Source organism: Mixophyes fleayi, unplaced genomic scaffold (assembly GCF_038048845.1).
Source record: "Mixophyes fleayi isolate aMixFle1 unplaced genomic scaffold, aMixFle1.hap1 Scaffold_37, whole genome shotgun sequence".
In the NCBI taxonomy this organism is placed as follows: Eukaryota; Metazoa; Chordata; class Amphibia; order Anura; family Limnodynastidae; genus Mixophyes; species Mixophyes fleayi.
Window position 1 is genome coordinate 906,250 of NW_027447687.1, and position 7,399 is coordinate 913,648.

The window sequence follows — 7,399 nt, forward strand, 5'->3', positions numbered from 1 at the left end:
ATCATAAATCATGAATTGAATCAGGAATCATGAATTATGAATCATGAATTGAATCATGAATCATAATTTGAATCATGAATCATGAATTGATTAATGAATCATGAATCATTAATCGAATCATGAATCATGAATTGAATCATGAATCATGAATTGAATCATGAATCATGAATCATGAATTGAATCATGAATCATGAATCATGAATCATAAATCGAATCATGAATCATGAATCATAAATCGAATCATGAATCATGAATTGAATCAGGATTCGAACCATGAATTGAATCATGTATCATGAATTGAATCATGAATCTTGAATCATGAATCATGAATTGAATCATGAATCATGAATTATGAATCATGAATTGAATCATGAATCATAAATTGAATCATGAATCATGAATCATGAATTGAATCATGAATCATGAATCATGAATCATGAATCATAACATGAATCATGAATCATGAATTGAATCATGAATCATGAATTATGAATCATGAATTGAATCATGAATCATGAATTGAATCATGAATCATGAATTGAATCATGAATCATGAATTGAATCATGAATCATGAATCATGAATTGAATCATGAATCATGAATTGAATCATGAATCATGAATTGAATCATGAATCATGAATCATAAATCGAATCATGAATCATAAATTGAATCATGAATCATGAATTGAATCATGAATCATGAATCATGAATTGAATCATGAATCATGAATCATGAATTGAATCATAATTCATGAATCATGAATTGAATCATGAATCATGAATCATGAATCATGACATGAATCATGAATCATAAATTGAATCATGAATCATAAATTAAATCAGGATTCGAATCATGAATTGAATCATGTATGATGAATTGAATCATGAATCATGAATCTTGAATAATGAATCATGAACTGAATCATGAATCATGAATTATGAATCATGAATTGAATCATGAATCATGAATTGATTCATGAATCATGAGTCATGAATCATGAATTATGAATCATGAATCGAATCATGAATCATGAATTGAATCATGAATCATGAATCATGAATTGAATCATGAATCATGAATCATGAATCATGAATCATAACATGAATCATGAATCATGAATTATGACATGAATCATGAATCATGAATTGAATCAGGATTCGAATCATGAATTGAATCATGAATCATGAATTGAATCATGAATCATGAATTATGAATCATGAATTGAATCATGAATCATGAATTGAATCATGAATCATGAATCATGAATTGAATCATGAATCATGAATCATGAATTGAATCATGAATCATGAATTGAATCATGAATCATGAATTGAATCATGAATCATGAATCATGAATTGAATCATGAATCATGAATCATAAATCGAATCATGAATCATAAATTGAATCATGAATCATGAATTGAATCATGAATCATGAATCATGAATTGAATCATGAATCATGAATCATGAATTGAATCATAATTCATGAATCATGAATTGAATCATGAATCATGAATCATGAATTGAATCATGAATCATGAATCATGAATCATGACATGAATCATGAATCATAAATCGAATCATGAATCATAAATTAAATCAGGATTCGAATCATGAATTGAATCATGTATGATGAATTGAATCATGAATCATGAATCTTGAATAATGAATCATGAATTGAATCATGAATCATGAATTATGAATCATGAATTGAATCATGAATCATGAATTGATTCATGAATCATGAATCATGAATCATGAATTATGAATCATGAATCGAATCATGAATCATGAATTGAATCATGAATCATGAATTGAATCATGAATCATGAATTATGAATCATGAATTGATTCATTAATCATGAATCATGAATTGAATCATAAATCATGAATCATGAATCATGAATTGAATCATGAATCATGAATTAAATCATGAATCATGAATAATGAATCATGAATCATGAATTGAATCATGAATCATGAATCATGAATCGAATCATGAATCATGAATCATGAATTGAATCATGAATCATGAATCATGAATCGAATCATGATTAATGAATCATGAATTGAATCATGAATCATGAATCATGAATCATGAATCATGAATCATGAATTAAATCATAAATCATGAATTATGAATAATGAATTGAATCATGAATCATGAATAATGAATTGAATCATAAATCATGAATCATGAATCAAATCATGAATCATGAATCAAATCATGAATCATGAATTGTATCATGAATCATGAATCATTAATCATGAATCATGAATTGAATCATGAATCATGAATCATGAATCGAATCATGAATCATGAATCATGAATTGAATCATGAATCATGAATCGTGTATTGAATCATGAATCATGAATCATGAATCATGACATGAATCATGAATCTTAAATCGAATCATGAATCATAAATTGAATCAGGATTCGAATCATGAATTGAATCATGTATGATGAATTGAATCATGAATCATGAATCTTGAATCATGAATCATGAATTGAATCATGAATCATGAATTATGAATCATGAATTAAATCATGAATCATGAATTGATTCATGAATCATGAATCATGAATTGAATCATGAATCATGAATCATGAATCGAATCATGAATTGAATCATGAATCATGAATCATAAATTGAATCGTGAATTGAATCATGAATCATGAATTGAATTATGAATCATAAATTGAATCATGAATCATGAATTGAATCATGAATCATGAATCATGAATTGAATCATGAATCATGAATCATGAATCATGAATTCAATCATGAATCATGAATCATAAGTTGAATCGTGAATTGAATCATGAATCATGAATTGAATCATGAATCATGAATCATAAATTGAATCGTGAATTGAATCATGAATCATGAATTGAATCATAAATCATAAATTGAATCATGAATCATGAATTAAATCATGAATCATGAATCATGAATCGAATCATGAATCATGAATTGAATCATGAATCATGAATTGAATCATGAATCATGAATCATGAATTGAATCATGAATCATGAATTATGAATTATGAATTGATTCATGAATCATGAATCATGAATTGAATCATAAATCATGAATCATGAATCGAATCATGAATCATGAATCATGAATTGAATCATGAATCATGAATTGAATCATGAATCATGAATAATGAATCATGAATCATGAATTGAATCATGAATCATGAATTGAATCATGAATCATGAATCATGAATCGAATCATGAATCATGAATCATGAATCATGAATTGAATCATGAATCATGAATCATGAATCGAATCATGATTAATGAATCATGAATTGAATCATGAATCATGAATCATGAATCATGAATTGAATCATAAATCATGAATTATGAATAATGAATTGAATCATGAATCATGAATCATGAATTGAATCATAAATCATGAATCATGAATCAAATCATGAATCACAAATCATGAATTGAATCGTGAATCATGAATTGAATCATGAATCATGAATCATGAATCATGAATTGAATCATGAATCATGAATCATGAATCGAATCATGAATCATGAATCATGAATTGAATCATGAATCGTGAATTGAATCATGAATCATGAATCATGAATCATGACATGAATCATGAATCTTAAATCGAATCATGAATCATAAATTGAATCAGGATTCGAATCATGAATTGAATCATGTATGATGAATTGAATTATGAATCATGAATTAAATCATGAATCATGAATCATGAATTATGAATCATGAATTAAATCATGAATCATGAATCTTGAATCATGAATCATGAATTGATTCATGAATCATGAATCATGAATTGAATCATGAATCATGAATCATGAATCGAATCATGAATCATGAATCATGAATCGAATCATGAATCATGAATTGAATCATGAATCATGAATCATAAATTGAATCGTGAATTGAATCATGAATCATGAATTGAATCATGAATCATGAATCATGAATTGAATCATGAATCATGAATCATGAATCATGAATTGAATCATGAATCATGAATCATAAATTGAATCGTGAATTGAATCATGAATCATGAATTGAATCATGAATTATGAATCGAATCATGAATCATGAATTGAATCATGAATCATGAATCATGAATTGAATCATGAATCATGAATCATGAATCATGAATCATGAATTGAATCATGAATCATGAATTATGAATCATGAATTGATTCATGAATCATGAATCATGAATCGAATCATAAATCATGAATCATGAATCGAATCATGAATCATGAATTGAATCATGAATCATGAATTTAATCATGAATCATGAATAATGAATCATGAATCATGAATCATGAATTGAATCATGAATCATGAATCATGAATAATGAATCATGAATCATGAATTGAATCATGAATCATGAATCATGAATCGAATCATGAATCATGAATTGAATCATGAATCATGAATCATGCATCGAATCATGAATCATGAATTGAATCATAAATCATGAATTATGAATAATGAATTGAATTATGAATCATGAATCATGAATTGAATCATAAATCATGAATCATGAATCAAATCATGAATCATGAATCATGAATTGAATCATGAATCATGAATTGAATCATGAATCATGAATCATGAATCATGAATTGAATCATGAATCATGAATCATGAATCGAATCATGAATCATGAATCATGAATTGAATCATGAATCATGAATCGTGAATTGAATCATGAATCATGAATCATGAACCAAATCATAAATCATGAATTATGAATCATGAATTGATTCATGAATCATGAATTATGAATCATGAATTGAATCATGAATCATGAATCATGATTTGAATCATGAATTGAATCATGAATCATGAATCATGAATTGAATCATGAATCATAAATTGAATCATGAATCATGATTAATGAATTGAATCATGAATCAAATCATGAATCATGAATCATGAATTGAATCATGAATCATGAATCATATCATGAATCTTGAATCATGAATTGAATCATGAATCATGAATCATGAATCATGAATTGAATTATGAATCATGAATCATGAATCATGAATTGAATCATAAATCATGAATCATGAATCAAATCATGAATCATGAATCATGAATTGAATCATGAATCATGAATTGAATCATGAATCATGAATCATGAATCATGAATTGAATCATGAATCATGAATCATGAATCGAATCATGAATCACGAATCATGAATTGAATCATGAATCATGAATCGTAAATTGAATCATGAATCATGAATCATGAATCATGACATGAATCATGAATCTTAAATCGAATCATGAATCATAAATTGAATCAGGATTCGAATCATGAATTGAATCATGTATGATGAATTGAATCATGAATCATGAATCTTGAATCATGAATCATGAATCATGAATTGTGAATCATGAATTAAATCATGAATCATGAATCTTGAATCATGAATCATGAATTGAATCATGAATCATGAATGATGAATCATGAATTAAATCATGAATCATGAATTGATTCATGAATCATGAATCATGAATTGAATCATGAATCATGAATCATGAATCGAATCATGAATCATGAATCATGAATTGAATCATGAATCATGAATCACAAATTGAATCGTGAATTGAATCATGAATCATGAATTGAATCATGAATCATAAATTGAATCATGAATCATGAATTGAATCATGAATCATGAATCATGAATTGAATCATGAATCATGAATCATGAATCATGAATTGAATCATGAATCATGAATCATAAATTGAATCGTGAATTGAATCATGAATCATGAATTGAATCATGAATTATGAATCGAATCATGAATCATGAATTGAATCATGAATCATGAATCATGAATTGAATCATGAATCATGAATCATGAATCATGAATCATGAATTGAATCATGAATCATGAATTATGAATCATGAATTGATTCATGAATCATGAATCATGAATTGAATCATAAATCATGAATCATGAATCGAATCATGAATCATGAATCATGAATTGAATCATGAATCATGAATTTAATCATGAATCATGAATAATGAATCATGAATCATGAATCATGAATTGAATCATGAATCATGAATCATAAATAATGAATCATGAATCATGAATTGAATCATGAATCATGAATCATGCATCGGATCATGAATCATGAATCATGAATCATGAATCATGAATTGAATCATAAATCATGAATTATGAATAATGAATTGAATTATGAATCATGAATCATGAATTGAATCATAAATCATGAATCATGAATCAAATCATGAATCATAAATCATGAATTGAATCATGAATCATGAATTGAATCATGAATCATGAATCATGAATTGAATCATGAATCATGAATCATGAATCGAATCATGAATCATGAATCATGAATTGAATCATGAATCATGAATCGTGAATTGAATCATGAATCATGAATCATGAACCAAATCATGAATCATGAATCATGAATCGAATCATGAATCATGAATCATGAATTGAATCATGAATCATGAATCGTGAATTGAATCATGAATCATGAATCATGAACCAAATCATAAATCATGAATTATGAATCATGAATTGATTCATGAATCATGAATTATGAATCATGAATTGAATCATGAATCATGAATCATGATTTGAATCATGAATTGAATCATGAATCATGAATTGAATCATGAATCATAAATTGAATCATGAATCATGATTAATGAATTGAATCATGAATCAAATCATGAATCATGAATTGAATCATGAATCATGAATTGAATCATGAATCATGAATCGAATCATGAATCTTGAATCATGAATTGAATCATGAATCATGAATCATGAATCATGAATTGAATTATGAATCATGAATCATGAATCATGAATTGAAATATGAATATTGAATCATGAATCGAATCATGAATCATGAATCATGAATTGAATCATGAATCATGAATTATGAATCATGAATTGATTCATGAATCATGAATCATGAATTGAATCATAAATCATGAATCATGAATCGAATCATGAATCATGAGCCATGAATTGAATCATGAATCATGAATTTAATCATGAATCATGAATAATGAATCATGAATCATGAATCATGAATTGAATCATGAATCATGAATCATGAATAATGAATCATGAATCATGAATTGAATCATGAATCATGAATCATGCATCGAATCATGAATCATGAATCATGAATCATGAATTGAATCATAAATCATGAATTATGAATAATGAATTGAATTATGAATCATGAATCATGAATTGAATCATAAATCATGAATCATGAATCAAATCATGAATCATAAATCATGAATTGAATCATGAATCATGAATTGAATCATGAATCATGAATCATGAATCATGA